The sequence below is a fragment of the Hipposideros armiger genome, unplaced genomic scaffold (assembly GCF_001890085.2).
Source record: "Hipposideros armiger isolate ML-2016 unplaced genomic scaffold, ASM189008v1 scaffold_605, whole genome shotgun sequence".
Taxonomy (NCBI): domain Eukaryota; kingdom Metazoa; phylum Chordata; class Mammalia; order Chiroptera; family Hipposideridae; genus Hipposideros; species Hipposideros armiger.
In genome coordinates this window covers 860,552-876,622 of record NW_017731955.1, presented here as the reverse complement: position 1 = coordinate 876,622, position 16,071 = coordinate 860,552, and the positions used below count along the sequence as shown (strand labels likewise).

The following is a 16,071-nucleotide window of genomic DNA, read 5'->3' as shown; positions in this document are numbered from 1 at the left end:
CTCTCTCTCTCTCTCCCTCCCTCCCTCCCTCCCTCCCCTTTTTTTTAAGGGAGAAGAAAAGAAAACCATTAAAGTGAAATTCCTGGGGCTGGGAGCAGCCAGGAGTCTGGCACGTGTCTCCTCCTGGGTAATTATCTGGCATTTAGCACCCCTCTTCCCAGCACTTGTAATTAGCAGGGAAATTAAGATGCTGTCATCCTACCTCCCAGCCTCTCTCTGCTATGCCCAGAGGCCTGGGGAGAGGTCCAGAGAGGCGGGTACGGGATCAGTGCAGCAAAAAGAATTGATCCTGGACATCAGGAAGGGCTTTTAGCCAAGAAGTGACATTTGACGGGAGAGCAAAATCCTCTGGCGAGCATTTTGACACCTCCAGCCACAGCCACATCTCCTCTCTCTGAAATCCTGGAGCATGTGCAGGGTGTACCACATAGGACGATATCTTGGGTTTGAAGAAATGGCTCTGTTCCAGCGGGCTGTGAGCCCTCTTGGGTACCCACCTCTGTGCTGGACCCTGAAGACAGAGATGAGTCTGGAATTGCAGGTGCTCCAAGGGAAAAAGATAAAGCATTGGGAGGGTACAAACATAATGCAAGGTTAAAACTGACAGGAGCTAAAGGAGGCAGGACAAGCTACATAATTTGGAGGGGCCTAGTGAAAAATGAAAATTATTGAAAGTATGAATAATTTCAAGACAGCAACAGCAGAAGATGAAACCAACTGTGGAACTCTTCAAAATGTGGGGTTTTGTGTGACTTCACAGGCTGCATGCCCATGGAGCCAGCCCTGGAGGGAAGCAGGTGGGTCTTGCCAATTAAGGAAGAATTCTTCTTAGAGGAAGCAGCATTTGAACTGGGTTGGCTCAAGAGGTCAGTATCATTTAACAAGTGAACTTTCCATTGCCTATTTGGCAGCTTTCTAATCTTCCAGGACCCTGCTTTATGCCCCCTCCTCCAGGAAGCCTTCCCTGTTAACCCCAGGCTAAGTTAGGACCTTCTGGACTCTCACAACTCCAGCCCCCACCCCTCAATCCTATGCTTCTCTAGAACACCTATTTCACTCCATTACAGATGACCTGCTTATGAAGCTGCCTCTCCCACTAGCCCATGTGCTCCCTAAGGACAAAGGTCTGTGCCTAGTACTGTCAACATTCTTAGTGCCCTGTTCGAGGCCTGCACAAGGCAGGTGCTCAACGGTGGTTGAATGACTGAAGAATGAACACCCCAGAGGGAGCAGCTTGGGCAAAGGCCTCCTTTGCTTGAGCTTAGGAAACATGAGGATGAAAAGTGAAATTGGGATTTGATCAGGAAGGCCCTAAATGTCAAGCCAAGGCAGGGTGCTCTGTAGGAAGGTTTCAGCTTTTACAGATCCCTCTGGCAGCTCCATAGAGGATGGATTGGGGTGGATGATGGGGGTGGTGGGAAAGGAGCAGTCAGCCTGGCAGGGAGAACAGTCCGAAAACTGCAACTGTGATCCAGCAAAAGGTTAGGGTGTCCTCAACCAGACAGCAGTCATGGGAATGGAAGGAGAGGAAGAGTTGGATGTGAGCTCTGAAGCCCCCGCCACCCTGGTGGCAGCGATGCCTGGTCACCAGCCAGCTATTCCAATTATTTGTAGAAATCAATCTCATTCCATGGAGGCTCAGATAAAACTCGGGAGCAGTAATGGATGGGGAGCTTAGAGTGAGGCGATAAGAGGAGGCCCAGAGCGCAGGGTGATCAGGTGGGGCTTTGCAGGAGGGGGGGGTGTGGCAAGAGGTTATCAAAACATCCCTCAAATAGCAAAGGCTCAGAGCAGGTCTGCCCAGCTGTGACTGCAGAGGGACGCACAGGCTCATCCCCAGGCCTGGGAAGACCTAGACCTAGGGGTCCGTGGGCAATATTCTGTATAGCTGGGGAAACTGGATCAGTCTTGCTACCCTGAGACTTATATTGGAGGTCTGTGTCTTCTATGAGAGGGTGGGGGGCAAGGGTGAGGGCGTGGAGTAGGAGGGGTGCCCTCTGAGGCCCCTTTGCACCACAACTTTGTGGCGAGTCCATGAATCACCACAGTGGCATTTTGCATGTAGGATCAGAAAAACGATGGCCTGTTCTCCAGCACTGGGCGTATGGTATGGGAGACAGAGAGGTGTTGCCTACTTACTCTAAGCTGAGCCAGAAAGGCTGTGTCCCCATCAGCCTCAATCCCCTCCACACATGCTGGAAAGGGTCCCACCAAGCATTCCTCTTCCTGAGACGTGACAGAGACGTGGGTGTCAGAGAAGTTTGTTCAAGGCCAGAGAAAGAGAGTGGGAGACACTAGGGCATCCCAGAGCAGGGAGGGATCATTTGGGGATGCCCAAATCAGCAATCAGAAGTGAATTAGAAATTCACTAATAATAAGTAACTGATTCTTACACAGCACCTGCCACTGTCCAGGAACGGTCCTAGGTGCTTTATCTGAATGAACCAGTGTCCTCCTTACTACTCGCATTTTACAGCAGAGGAAACCCAGACACCGGGTTGAAGTAAACTTTCCCAAAGTCACACAGCTGGAGAAAGAGGAGCTGGCATTTGAACCCAGGTGATCTGGCTCCATTTTATCTCTACATTGAAACGATTGTCCATTTGCCAAGGGGCCAATTTCACTTGGCCCCTAGGAGGGCTTATCATCCCCATTGTACAGATGAAGAAGTTGAGGCTCAGAGAAGAGATATGCCCACAATCCCTTTCCAGAGAAGAGGCAGAACTGGGATGTGAACCCGTACCTGTCTCAGCTCTTGCACACTCACTCTAGAGGACAGGGGCCGTGCTGAATGGACTTGTAGAAAGTAAGCAATGGGGCATCTCCAGGGGAGGGCAGAACCTTCCCAGTCTCCTCAGACAGCTTTTCCTCACAACTGCCAGTGGAGGCAACCAGAGGTTGGCCTGAGAGGCCCCATCTGCCGACACTCAGGGCTGGGAGGAGATAGTGCTTTTTATCTGTGCTGAGAGTTCAAGAGTTTATTCCCACCCAGGGCAGTGGGGAGCCTGGTGCCCATTCTTGGAGGGTGTCCAGTGACAGGACAGATGGGGGGGCACTTCCTCCCCTTCCCCTCCATGACTCTCCCCTCCACACCCCATCATCACCAGAGGAGAGCAGGGAGCACCTTGGATGGAGCCCTCCACATGGGCACTGGCTCTACTGGAAAGTGCTGTGCTCTGACACAGGGCAGGGTGCCCAGCAGTCAGGAAGTGTCAGTGGGAGGGCACCTCTCTGGAGTTAGGCACACCTACGGGAATGTGGGCGAATCTACCACCTTCTGACTGCGTGACCTCAGACATGGCACTTTCCCCTGCTGAGCTTCAGTTTCCCCATGTGAGCAGCCGAGTGATCATTCCTATCTTGGAGAGTCCTTTTCAGAGTTGAAACAGGAGAGATCACGTATTTCAGTCACCTGGCTCACAACCCGGCCTATAGCTGGGACTCTGCATTGACTGCTCCTTTCCCATATGCACCACATGAATTTGACTCCGGTCAATGAAGCAAAGCCCACTCCAGTGTCCCAAAGACAAAGAACATGAACTCACCCCCTCCTGAAAACCCCTCTCTGCTCCTCACACCCTGGAGAGGAAGGGACGCACCCTCAGCCTGGCATTCAGGACCCCCAGGGGTCTGGTGGCTACCTATCTCCAGGCCTCATTTTCTGCCTCCAGTGCCCCAGGTGACTCATTCTCCCTGAACAAAGCAGGCCCTATCTCCATCCCCCAGTGCACCCTTCAAGGCCCAGATCATCTACTGCCTCCTCTCTGAAGCCACCCCCGGACCTCTGAGGGAGAGTGAATCACTCGCTCCACTGTGCTCCCACAGCTCTGAGCTCATTCGGCTTTGTGTTATGGGTACAGATTCATGTATCTGCCTCCCCAGCAGACCGTGAGCTCCTGCAGGACAGCCGTGGGGATCTCCATCCTCTTATAAAATGCCTGGCACAAACTCTGTGCTCAGTAGATGATGTTTAATTGATTAATTAACTAATCAAACAGAATATCCTAGAATCGGAGCATCTCAGAGCCAGCAGAGCCTTAAAGGTCACCTAGTCCAAATGCCTCATTTTCTAGATGAAGAGGCGGGGGACTGAGGGAGGGTTGGGATGGGGTAGACAAGGACAGGCCCAAGGTCACACGCTGAGGTAACAGCCGAGGAGCACTAGAATGCAGTCTCTGTGGCAGGATGAAGTCAAGGGGTATTCGTTCCGATTCACAGTTGGGTAGACAAGGACCTATCAGTGGCTTTCCATTACCCACTGGATAAAGTTCAGATTTGCTATCCTGGCTCCCTAAGTCCTTCTGACATGGTCCCAGCCAACGTGTCCACACTCATCTCCAAAGAGTCCACACGCTCAGCTTACAAGGCAGTATTCCAGCACCTGGAATGGGTCCTTCTCTTTTGTTTCTAGGCCTTACTTGCTGTTCTCTCTGCCTAGTCACCCACACTTTTGCATGGGACACTCACCACTCATTTCTATGGCAAAATCCTATACTCCTTCAGATGTCAACTTAGGATGTCACTTGCTCTGAAAAGGCTCCCTTGTTCCCCCTTGTCCCTTGTTCTTTGGGATCCTGGGATCCCATCTGTCAGTGAAGGCTGCAATTGTCTGTTTAGATAGCTGTAAGTCAGGACCTGTTCATCTTATACCCCTAGTGCCCAGCTCAAAAAAAATAAATATGAATGAATGAATGATTGAAAAAATGGATGGATAAATGAATGAAGTGTAAAAACTGGTATTCCAGACCACAGGCAGAGACAGTATTGATCCCAAATTAACTTCAGGACATCTGCATGAGAAAGGCACTGAGTTGAGAAGAAATAATAGCCAGTTTGACCTGAGCCTTTCTCCTCCTCCTCCTCCTCCTCATCTAGTGACCTTTGTTATTTCTGGCAAACATTTGAACCTGAGGAAGCAACTAGTAGAAGAAAGCAAACCCTTGGAAAAAGCCAGTCAGCTCCATAGAATGAACCTTCAGGGCCCAGCCTTCCTGTCTTCAGGCTGGCTTGGTGGAGCTTCCTTTGTTAGGCGGAAGGAACTGCGTAAGCAAATGCTTGGAGGCAGGAGGGAGTGTGACTGTTCAGGTAACAGTGAAGAATTTGAGGAGAGGAAGAGGTGAGCCCAAAAAGTGAGAAGTTTATGGTAAAAGACCTGGAATGCCAAGCTAAGGATCTCAAACTTGACCATGAATTCAATCCCTTTTCCACATGTCATGGCACTCCTCCCGCCCAGTCCTTAACCTCAGAAAGCTTACAGTCAGGCAGGGGAGAGGAGAAAGTACGAGACACTCACAGAGTCCAGCGTGAAAAGGGATGTGACAGCAGGGCACACAAAGGGACCCTTAACCAAGCCTGCCTGAAAAGGCTTTCCTGGAGAAGTGGTTACTTAGCTGTTGTTTAGACAACAAACAGGACTTCTTTTTCTTTGTCTTCCTCTTCCTTCCTCCCTCCCTTCCTCCCTCCCTTCCTTCCTTCCTTCCTTCCTTCCTTCCTTCCTTCCTTCCTTCCTTCCTCCCTTCCTCCTCCTCCTNCCTTCCTTCCTTCCTTCCTTCCTTCCTTCCTTCCTTCCTTCCTTCCTTCCTCCCTTCCTCCTCCTCCTCCTCCTCTTCTTCTTCCTCTTCCTCTCGCTCTCCCTTTCTCTCTCTTATCGTTTCTCTTTTTCTTTTTTTCCCTTTGCTCATTCTTTTATTCTATTATTAAACAAATCATCAATAAAGAACTACTACATGCCAACCACTTTGCTAGGCAGCGCTACATGAGGTGAATCAACAAATTGTGGCCCCTGCCTACATGAAGAATATGGTCTACTAGGGAGACAGACATTAAAAAAAAAAGAGATCATACCATAAAAACCCCCACCAACCTATTAAGGTCTCCAAAAAAAGAAATATTTAGTGCCATGAGGAAACATAACAGATCTGTGATCTGCAGGGTGAGTGGGAGTCGGTCAGAAGGAGGCTCTGAAGTGTCATGTCCAGGAGGAAGGACTAGTGAATGTCAAGGCTCGGGAGTGAGAAGGAGCATCACATGGTCAAGAGAACACCAAACAGAAGGACAGAAGGCCAGAGCTGCTGGCAGGCAGTGAGCATGCAGGAGATTAGCACAAGATGAATCTGGAGAGACAGGGCATTTGGTCAGGGTTCAATCAGAGACACAGAACAGCTAAGAGCGATAACAAGGGATTTATTACAGGGACCTGACCTTCGCAGTTGTGGGATGCTGTTGTCTGATGCTGGGACCTGAAGTCACCAGGGCAGACAGTTGAAGAGGAGAGATGGGGAGACGGTACCCTGAAGGTCTCACTCCTCCAGAGCTCCTCCTTGAGTTATGCTGGTGGCTGCAGGAGAAATGAGGCCCTTCACCCTGGAGCTAAACATTCCCTTGGGCCAGGAGAAGAAGAAAGCCAGGGGCAGTGTGGCAGGAGAGGGAGGCCCGGCGGCTAGCTACTGCCCCATGCCAGCAAGTGACTGCAACAGCCCCTGGGGCCCTGCACTGCCCTTCTGAGTGTATCACTTCCTCCCCCCAAATCTCCTGCACACCCTCTCTTGTGCCCCTTACACACCTGAAATATGCAGCAAAGGGAATTCTAGGACACGTAGTTCCAGCACAACTTGACACTACAAACCTACCTCAGGCAGGAGCCAGGCAATCACACTGGGCCTTGTTAAGATTGGGTGATATTTTAAGAGCATTGGGAAGTGCTGCTTGATTTTAAGCAGGGAGGTAGGGGAATGACATGGACCATTTTATATTTTAAAAGCTCCCCTTGGCTGGTGTATGGAGAATAGCTTAGAGAGAAGCAAGACGGAGGTGAGGATTCCAGATAGGACATTCTGAAGAGATCCTGGCTAGAGAGCACAGGGGTCTAAGTTAGGGGAAGTGGGGTGGGCAGGAAAATTGGAAAAAAGCAGGTAAATTGGAATTATCTGGTAGTGGGTTGAGTGTGAGGGCAATAGAGAAGGAAGATGATTACCAAGAATGATTACCACATGGCTGCAGAATTCACTAAACTGGGAAGAACTCAAAGAGGGAGAGGTTTGGGAGATGAGAATTTGATGGAAGGACAGGAGTTCAATTTTGAATGGATTCAGTCTGAGGTGCCAGTGAGGCATCCAGGTTGGGGTTGTCAGGTAGAATTTGGGGTCTTAAGTTCAGGAGAGCATTCGGACTGTGAGATATATTTGAGAATAAACAGCATATTGGTGGTATCTGTGGGTGTGGATGAAGTGCTAAGAGAGAAGAGAAAGAAACCCTGAAACTACCAAGGAATTTTAAATCATAATTCAATTTTCATTTTAGAAAGATCTTTCTGGCTATAGTGTGGACAAACATTTGGAGGATGACGCCAGAGGCAGAGAGACCAGGTCTCGGTGACTAACCACAACATTTAGGTAACAGAACATCAAGTGTTGCTGCTTATTTAGCTCCTGACACCCAAAGTTCTGATTGCCTATTATGACATGAAGAGTGGTGGGTGGATAAGACCCATATCCAAAGCTACTTGAATGAAGGCCGTCCAGTTCCATACTATTTCCTTTATTATTACTATTTTAATGGATATAATAAATTTAATTGCTTTTTAAAGGATGCAGTCGCTTTAGAAAACAAATTTACTCAGAATTCAGCATTCATGGAAAACCAAGGTCCTGTTGATTCAACCTCTTCAAAATCTCACAAATTCATCCATTTATCTCCATTCCTATTTCTACTAGCCCAGTCCACCCATCATCACCCCTCATCTGGTTCAATGAGCCGTTCTCCCAGCTTGTCTCCAGGCTCTCCCCCTCCCCACCCCCAGTCCATCTTCCACACAACATCACTGCCATCTTCTCTAACTACACATCCAACCATGTCACTCCCACCAAAATCCTTCACTGGATCCCGTTGCCCCTAGAATGATAGTCAGCCTCCTCCACATGGCTGCAGACCCTGCCTGATTGTAGCCTTGCTCTCTCCGGCCTTAGTTCCATTGCATGCTCCACACTCCCCTTCCCAATTCCTCCTGCCCCTTGCTCTTCATCAGCCACTCACACACAAGAAACAACCACTGCAGGTCTCAGAATGAGCCTTGTCCTTTGCCCACTTTTGCAGGCATTGCTCCTTTTGCTTAGAACATGCCAGTTTCCTCCCTACCTTCTCTTGGTCTAGAAAATTCCTAATTTTCTAGATTTCAGAATCCTTGTCTGGCGCACCATGTCTGGGTACCAGCCCTGTCACCTCCACCATGTCCCCATAGCCCTTGTGGGCTCCTCTCAGAGAACGTACCACCCTATACTATAATGCTTTTCTCTTTCTCCCTATACAACACAGCTTCCTTCCTTTCTTCCTCCCTCCCTCCTGGTTTCCAAAGTCTTTATTAGTAAATATGTTTTAGGGAAGAAAGATTGATCCTATTGCATCCAAGTCTGTGGAATGAAGCATTATGTCCAGGGACACATCAAGTGGTGCTGAAGGGGTCTGCTGCTTTGTGTCCTTGTTTTCATTGGTCCAGTCAAAAGCACAAGACTTGTAGTCACCAGTTGCTCAGGCTTACACCACAGGCTGACTTCTTTTTCAGCACTTTTTACTGAATCACTGCTATGTACAATGTTCCTGCCAGCCTGCATGAAGAAGTCCCCTTGAATGCTTCCTGACCTAGGTTCCATTGGATTGGTCACCCCAAGCCTCACTGGCCCTGTCTTCACCACATTCAGCCCCTCCCAGACCATGGACACAACTGGCCTTGAGTTCATGTATTTCTCCAGCCCCAGGAAGAATGGGCAATCTTTCAGATTAACATAGTGCTACTTTAGATGTTCTTCAGAGGCCTGAAGGAACGCCCTGGCCATGAGGCAGAACCCCTTCTGCTCAAAGTTCTCAATGATCTTGTCCACCAGGCCACACTGCATGACCTCTGGCTTGATGGAGATGAAGGTGCAATGAAGGTTGGCCATAGTCCCAGAAGCTGGCGGAGGTGAGCAATGTGTGTGCTGTGGGCTGGAGCTGGCCATTTCTTTCTTATTCACTTCTATATCTCAGTGCCCAGCATAAAACCTGGCATGTGGTAGCTGATAACAAAAATGTTTACTAATAATTAAGGGACGCTTGGAGACCTTAGATGAGAACGTTTTGGGAATATGTGGACCAATCTCAGTGAGAGTCAGAGAGAGCCATGCTTTTTCATGTCCTCCCATGGAGTCTGCACTGTAAGAGGAAGACAAACAGGAGTGGGCTTTATATCCCAGTCCATCCCAAGAGCATAGCGTTCCTCCCTGACCCCAGCAGCACAGAGATGCAGAGATGATCCACATTCCCCACCGCCAACACAGGCCACACTGCTCTGAGCTGCTGACATCCTCTATCTCCACAGGCTGCCTAGCCAGGCCCACTCCATGCAGGATGCCGAGGGCCTGCTTCCCTTTCTCCAAACCAGAGGAGGGTCCAGGGCACCCGGTCCCCCTGTGCTGCAGCCAGATGAAGCTCTAACTGGGCCTGCAGCCAGAGAGATAAGATCCAGGCATCCTCAATTTCCCACAAACTTGACACTCAATTCCTGTTGCCGAAAAAACAAATCATCTTCCACTCTTGAAATACCAGGAAATCACAATGTAGCAGAGTTGCCAGGACTCTAACAGAGCACCCAGTCTGACCTCCCTACCCTCTGCTCCCCACCCATAGTGCAAATGGGGAAACCAAGGCACAGAGACAGGTGAGGACTTGATCAGGCCCACACTGAGAGTCAGTCAGAGAGCTGAGGAAGCAGATCTTCTGCTTCCTGGCTTCATATCCTTTCCAACTCCCAAATTGAGTAAATACCTGAGAATTCACATGTGTACCCGCAGATGCCTTCTGCACCCTCCTCACTCTGCTGGCACACCTCCTATGACAGGGCGCTCAGCACCTCTAGGCAATCTAGATAGCTCTCAGTGTTAGAAAGGCCTTCTCTATCCTGAGTCTGAGCCTGGAGTACCCTCTGGGAACTTGTCTGGGAACTCACAGTGCCTGGGGAGATTCATGTAGAAAGAAAAAGGAAGAGAATATCGTATTCCTTGGAATTCTCTGGGATGGAGGAAAGCAGACTGGCAGCCCTCCACCTGCAATAAAAGCCATGAATAGGGGTAGGAAGAAGTTGGGGGGTACCCCCCAGACCACATTTCCCAGAAGATAAGGAGGTCAGAAACTTGGAGTTTAAATGGTAGGGAGTTCTGTGGGGCAGCTTGTAAAAGTTGGCAAAACCTGTGATTCCCCCCCGTATGACACCTTCAAATCTTCAGTAAAGTGGCAAAACATGACAAAATTCCCAGAGCAATTACATTTTTATAGAAAAAGGAGAGGGCAATGTTTTGTGTGGGGGTCTGATGGTTTGGCGTGCATGGAGGAGGTTGGCCTCATGACCAGGGACAAGGAGCATTTCAGACAACTGTGCCACAGCTGAGCAGTCTGAGCTTCAGACCCAGTTTTCCCCAAATCTCCCAGGAGCATGGAAGTCCTAAGGGACACACATACAACATACAAAGATGGTCTGTGCCATTCACTCATCTCTTTATTCCTTCATTTGACAGGCATTTATTGAATGCCAACCATGTACATTGGGCACTGGGGATACTATTATGAACAGACCAGACTTGGTATCTTGGATGCTCTGCCCTATATTTTTACCTGATAGCTCATCAGTGGGTGTCCCACCTCCCTAAAGAGTTTGCAAGTTCCTCAAGGGCTGGAGCTTGTGCCTGCTTCCTCCCCGTCTTACACCCTTCACATTGAACGGTAGGTTTAGTGATTTGCGGGTAGGTACAATTTCATCAGTCACACCCATGGACCCATCACTTAATCAGTTAAACAAAGTGGTGGCCCAATGTTTATGTGCTTTCAATCCTCAAACTGAACAGGGAGACCTACAGGGACTAGACCAAAGATCCATCAAGCCTATCCTTCTGCCTCCAGACCAAGCAAAAACCTAGGCTAGGTCAACAGGAGGGGCTAATACAGAGTAAGAACACAAGTCCAGCAGGCAGGAGACCTGGGTTTGAGTTGCACTTTCCCACTAGTGCACTGTGTGATTAGCAAGAATGGCGATGTCCATTGCAGCAATTCGGAAACCCTTTCTCTCACTTACTCCTCTCAACAACCTGTGAGTTAGGCAAGGCAGAGTCTTTTATCCCCACTTTACAGAGGAGGATGATGAGGATTGGAGAAGTCGAGAGCCTTCCCAAGGTCACAGAGCCGGTGAGTGGTGGCGCCAGGACGTGAGGCCAGGTCCCCCTGGTCCCAGCGGCCTCCTTCTCCCTCCATAGCACAGTGCCCCTGGGACACATACTCCAGATGCTGCTGTGTTGTCTCCAACTGACAGGATCACCAGAGCTGAGCTGATTCATGAACTGATGGCTCCAGCCTCCCTGCATCCCTGCCTAATGAATCTGCTGGCTCTTCCACCCCCGGCACCACTGGCCAGTGACCAAGGAAAGGACAAGAAGGCAGGATGAAAGTTGGGGGTGGGGGTGGGGGGTGGGCAGGGGAGGCAGAGCAGAAGCAGACGGAAAGGTCTCAGAGCATCCATCACCAGGGCCAGTTCCCCCTGGGATCTCAGCTGCTGTCTGATCTACCCATGAACCAAGTTCCCATCCAGAATTGGGCCTGCCTGACAACCTGTCAGTCACTCCCCCGGGTGAGCTCCTTCCCAGGCTCCCACGGCCTAGGGCCTGCTGGGACCCAAGCAAATGGGCCAAGCATAGCTGGGCTCTGACACGGAAGAGAAGCAGCCACTCAGACGCCAACGACAGACAAACCCACATCTAAGGAATCAAGCAGATCTGCCTCTTGCGTTTTGAGATGATTCTCTGAGCCCTTTGTCCCAATCCTAAATTCCTTAAGCTCCTTTGCAAGCAAGGCCTTCCTGGGTTTATGAGGTGTAACTTCTTGTCAGGCATGTCTCCCTCCCCTGGCCTTCACCCTCACCTCAGCGTGTGTCGGGAGCTCACGCCTTCACTGTCTGGGTTGGCCTGCTTGGCTGGACATGTTTGGCCACCACACACATCCTTCCCTGCCACACCCTGTTGGCCCCAGAGTACCTGGGACCAGGAAGAAAGGAGGTTGGGAGGGACCTGAGCCAACAGGGTGGGGTCATAATGCCAAGGAGGAGTTCAGAGAGAGGGTAACCATTCCAATCACAGACTCTGCCCAGCTGGAGCTGGGGGAGACAGTTGTGATGTACCTCTGGACTGGTTCTATCTCAACAAACGTTCACTGAGGCCTGTTCTGTGCCAGACCAACAGACCTATGCTGGGCACCTGGTCACAGAGAGGCATCAGAGAGAGTTCAGCTCCTGAAAGGTTTCATGTGGGTGGGGACAATAGCTCAGTAAACAAATGATTAGAAGCCAGGTGATAATTGCTCCGAGAGGGGCTGAGGAGACTCAGGGTAGAAGGAAAACCTAAAGAAGAGGCAAATTAGCTTTGTGGAAAGAGCTCGGACCCTGAACTCAGACAGAGCTGAATTCAGATCACATCCTGCCATTGTGCACTGACTTCTCTAATTCCTGGCGACTTGCCTGTCAACCAGGGTGATACTGTCACCCATCTCACAGCAGTGTTCCAAGGGTTGGACAGTCAAGTGTTCAGTAAATGCCTTAAGGGAGAGCAGGCGGGAGCCTGGATGGCTCCTTGGAGCAGACAGAGCTTAAAGGACAAATGGAAGCTACCCAACTGCTCAAGCAGCAGGAGGGCATCTGACCGCTCAGGAATGTTAGCTGAGAAGACTTCAGAACCAGTCCAGGCAACACCTCTTCTGAGAAGTCAGCCCTGTTCCTATGTATTGTATAGTATTGCCCTGTGTGTCTGTCTCTGTCATGAGGCTGTAAGTTGTTCAAGATCTAGGGCCCACCTCATTCACCACGGCACCCACAGTGCCTGCTGCCAATACACACACATACACACACACACACACACATACACACACACACATACACACACACACATACACACACACACACATACACACACACAGTGCCAAAAAAATGTATACACATTTTAAGAAAGGAAAAAACTATATTAAGATTGTAGTACAAAGAATGATGCTAGCATTCATTTGATTAACGCCATCTTTTGAGTGAACGGCATACTACACATTGCTACCGTAATTCAATTCAACTTCAAAAAGTTAATATATAGATAACATCTCTTAAACAGTGTACCTTTTTTGGGCATCCCTGGTATATATATGTATGCCACGGGAGGAACAGAATATTTATATATATTTAAAATGGCTCTGCAGAATGAAAAACAGGAGGACAGGGATATAAAGAGAAGAAACAAAAGGTAACTAACATGTTTAGCCCCTACTGTGTGTATGATCAGGTTTAGTTCTCTCAAAAGACTGCTATGTATTTTATTCTTTCCGTTTTACAGGTAAGGAAATGAAGGCTCATACAGGCCCGGTGACTTGCTAGAGATCAAGCAGCAGGAAAGTAGCAGCCCTGGGACTCCGTGTCCCATTCATGGGTTTGCAGGGTCTTTCATCATTCTGGGCTACTTCCAATTGGCCTAAGGATATTTGGTCAGAGCTTCAGGATCCAGAGAGCAGCCCCTCCCCATCTATCCTCTCCCCCAACTCCAGCTGTGCAAACAGACTCCAGCTGGCAGATTCTAAGGAGGGCTGAGGGGAGGGTCCAGCAGGTCTGACAGGTCAGGGTGAGCTGGGCTTTCCTGAGAACAGCTACCACCCCAAGGTGGCCTCTAATACATCCTTCTGCAGGCTCTGGAGAGGAGCTGAGAGCCTGGCTGGTGACTCCGGGTGCTGTGATCTCAGCTCGTAGGCTGACTCTAAAAATAACTCTGCCCCACCTATCTGCTCCAAGTGTAAGAGGGCCCCTCCCCGGTCAGCTCTGCACTGACTGGACTCTGTAAATCCCCAGGTCTTGCAGCACACCCCAGGTGTGGTTGACATCAGAAGTCCTGCGCCTCTCACTGCACCACCATGCCACTGGGTGCCACCGGAGAAACAGAATACTGGGGAACCCCATTGGAACGCTCCCTCTGCCTGACTGTGCCCTTGCTCTCTCTTCTCTCTGGCTCAGAGTCTTGCCTTTCCCAAAATAAGCTTCATCTCCCCATTTTCCCTCTCCAGGGCCCATGCAAGGCCAGAGGTTGTTATCCTAGGGGTTCTGTTTTGCAGCAATCCTAGGCAGGGAGTGAGTGCTAGAGAAAAGGCCTCCCTGCAGAAAGCACTGTGCAGGCTATCCACTGTCTGACACCCATATTGGCACTTCCCAGCCTGACAGTGAGAGTGTGAATTTCCTTAGTTGAACACTTTTGTTTCAGAAGGATTAGATGATCCACTTCTTGGAGGGAATAGGCAAAAGGATTGATTCCTTCCCACTAAGACAAACACACCCTGCTACACATACACTCAGCAGTGAGGGGCACAGGCACTCCCTTCCACACTTGGCTTTCAGACAAGCGGATGTAGCCTTGCACATAACCTCCAGAGAATAGGGAGCCACTCTGCCCAAGGACTGACACCAACATAAAGGGAAGCATAACCTTGTTTCGGGATCCCCACCACCCCTCCCCTGAGGCTGCCTGCAAACTCTGGCTTTTGAGATCGGGTCCCTATGACTCAGGGGAGCCGTGTCTGCAGGGGAACCTCCCCAGCTGAAGAAAACACACCACATTCCTCCTAACGAGTTGAGTGTGGGGAAGCAGCCAGCGCAAGGCACATCATGGAATTCACAAAGATTTCATCAACCACTTAATAGACATTAAATGCTCACCTACTATGAGCTAAGCCCTTGGGACAGGGGACGGGGTAGCAGAGAAACCAAAGAGTTTGGAGTCACAAAACATTGAACTTGCTGCTTCATTACTCATGTCTAAGATTCAACACACATTTCTGGCATTCCACCTTGTGACGGCCACATTCACATAAGCTCAATTCTCTACATTATAGATGTAAAAACTGGGACCCAGAGAAAAGTGTCATTTGTCCAAGGCACACAGCTACTGCCTCCATTTGCTCCTTTGTAAAATGGGTTCATAGCATTTGTGAGTTAATTTATGTGAAGTTCATAGAACAAACAGTGCCTGGTACAAAGTAAGTGGTCAATGTTACTCATAGTTGAAGTCCTTGTCCTAAATTCTGTTCATAGGAACAGCAGAAACTGAATTCAAATAACTCAAACCTCATTTTTCCCCCCTACCATACCAAGCTTCTTTTGCATTTTGTTGGTTTGTAAATATCGCCAACAAATCGCTATTGGGTGTTAGCTCTATACTAGGGGCATTGGGAAGTGAGAATAGCTCTAGGTCTGGTGTTGGAAGCCCCCTATAAACTGACCTGCTCTCCCTTCCCAGCCTCACCTCCCTCTCCTCCCTTAAGCAAAGGTTTTCTTCAGTCACGCTCAACAATAACTACTTCTCCACTGGGCTGACCCCTGTTCTACAGCTTCCAGATCTTTATTCAGGCTTCAGACTTTCAATCTCTGTTTCTGTGGGCTCTGGGGTTCCAGGACTTGTACTCAGGGGTCCTTCTGCTGAGATAAATCTTAAGACCCATGTGATATAAGAGAGATCAGCTGGACTTCAAGTCAGAGCTACAGCACCAAGTTCCAGATTTGCCGCTTTGGCTGTGTAACTTGGAACAAGTTACTTAACCTCCCTGAACCCAAGTGTTCTTATCTGAAAAGTGTGTAGTAATCCTCACATGAATGGTATTAAATGAAAGACTGTGGAGAGTGTACTCTTACGCTTCAAGTTTTCAATTCACACACACAAACTACATTAAGAGATACAGTTTTCTCAATTTTTAATTCTCTTTCATAAGCTTTTCATGAACTTTTATGCCCATTATACATTAACCACACCGAAATCCAGTTTAAGAAGGCATACATTTAACACCAATCAAGATATTTCATCACTTTGAATTTCATCTCAAAGTGGTTCACTGCATATTCAGAGCATCTCAAATCCGAAGGGAATGACCCCTGAACCTCATTGACAATTCTGCTCAATCTTGTCTTCAGCATGTAGTCACAACCCTCTCCATCTTTCAAGGCCTACCTTCAAGTTGAATTACAACTGTAGTGTCATCATCTGTGTA

The 16,071-nt window shown here is 49.1% G+C and overlaps 1 protein-coding gene and 1 pseudogene across 1 annotated transcript in view; both read right to left on the bottom strand.

Annotated features, from left to right (window-relative positions):
- The window catches only part of LOC109371962 (putative selection and upkeep of intraepithelial T-cells protein 1 homolog), a 141,870-nt gene that overhangs the window by 104,302 nt on the left and 21,497 nt on the right, over positions 1-16,071 (bottom strand). The gene's annotated exons all lie outside the window — the stretch shown is intronic.
- Positions 8,371-8,933, bottom strand: LOC109371960 (putative nucleoside diphosphate kinase; annotated as a pseudogene).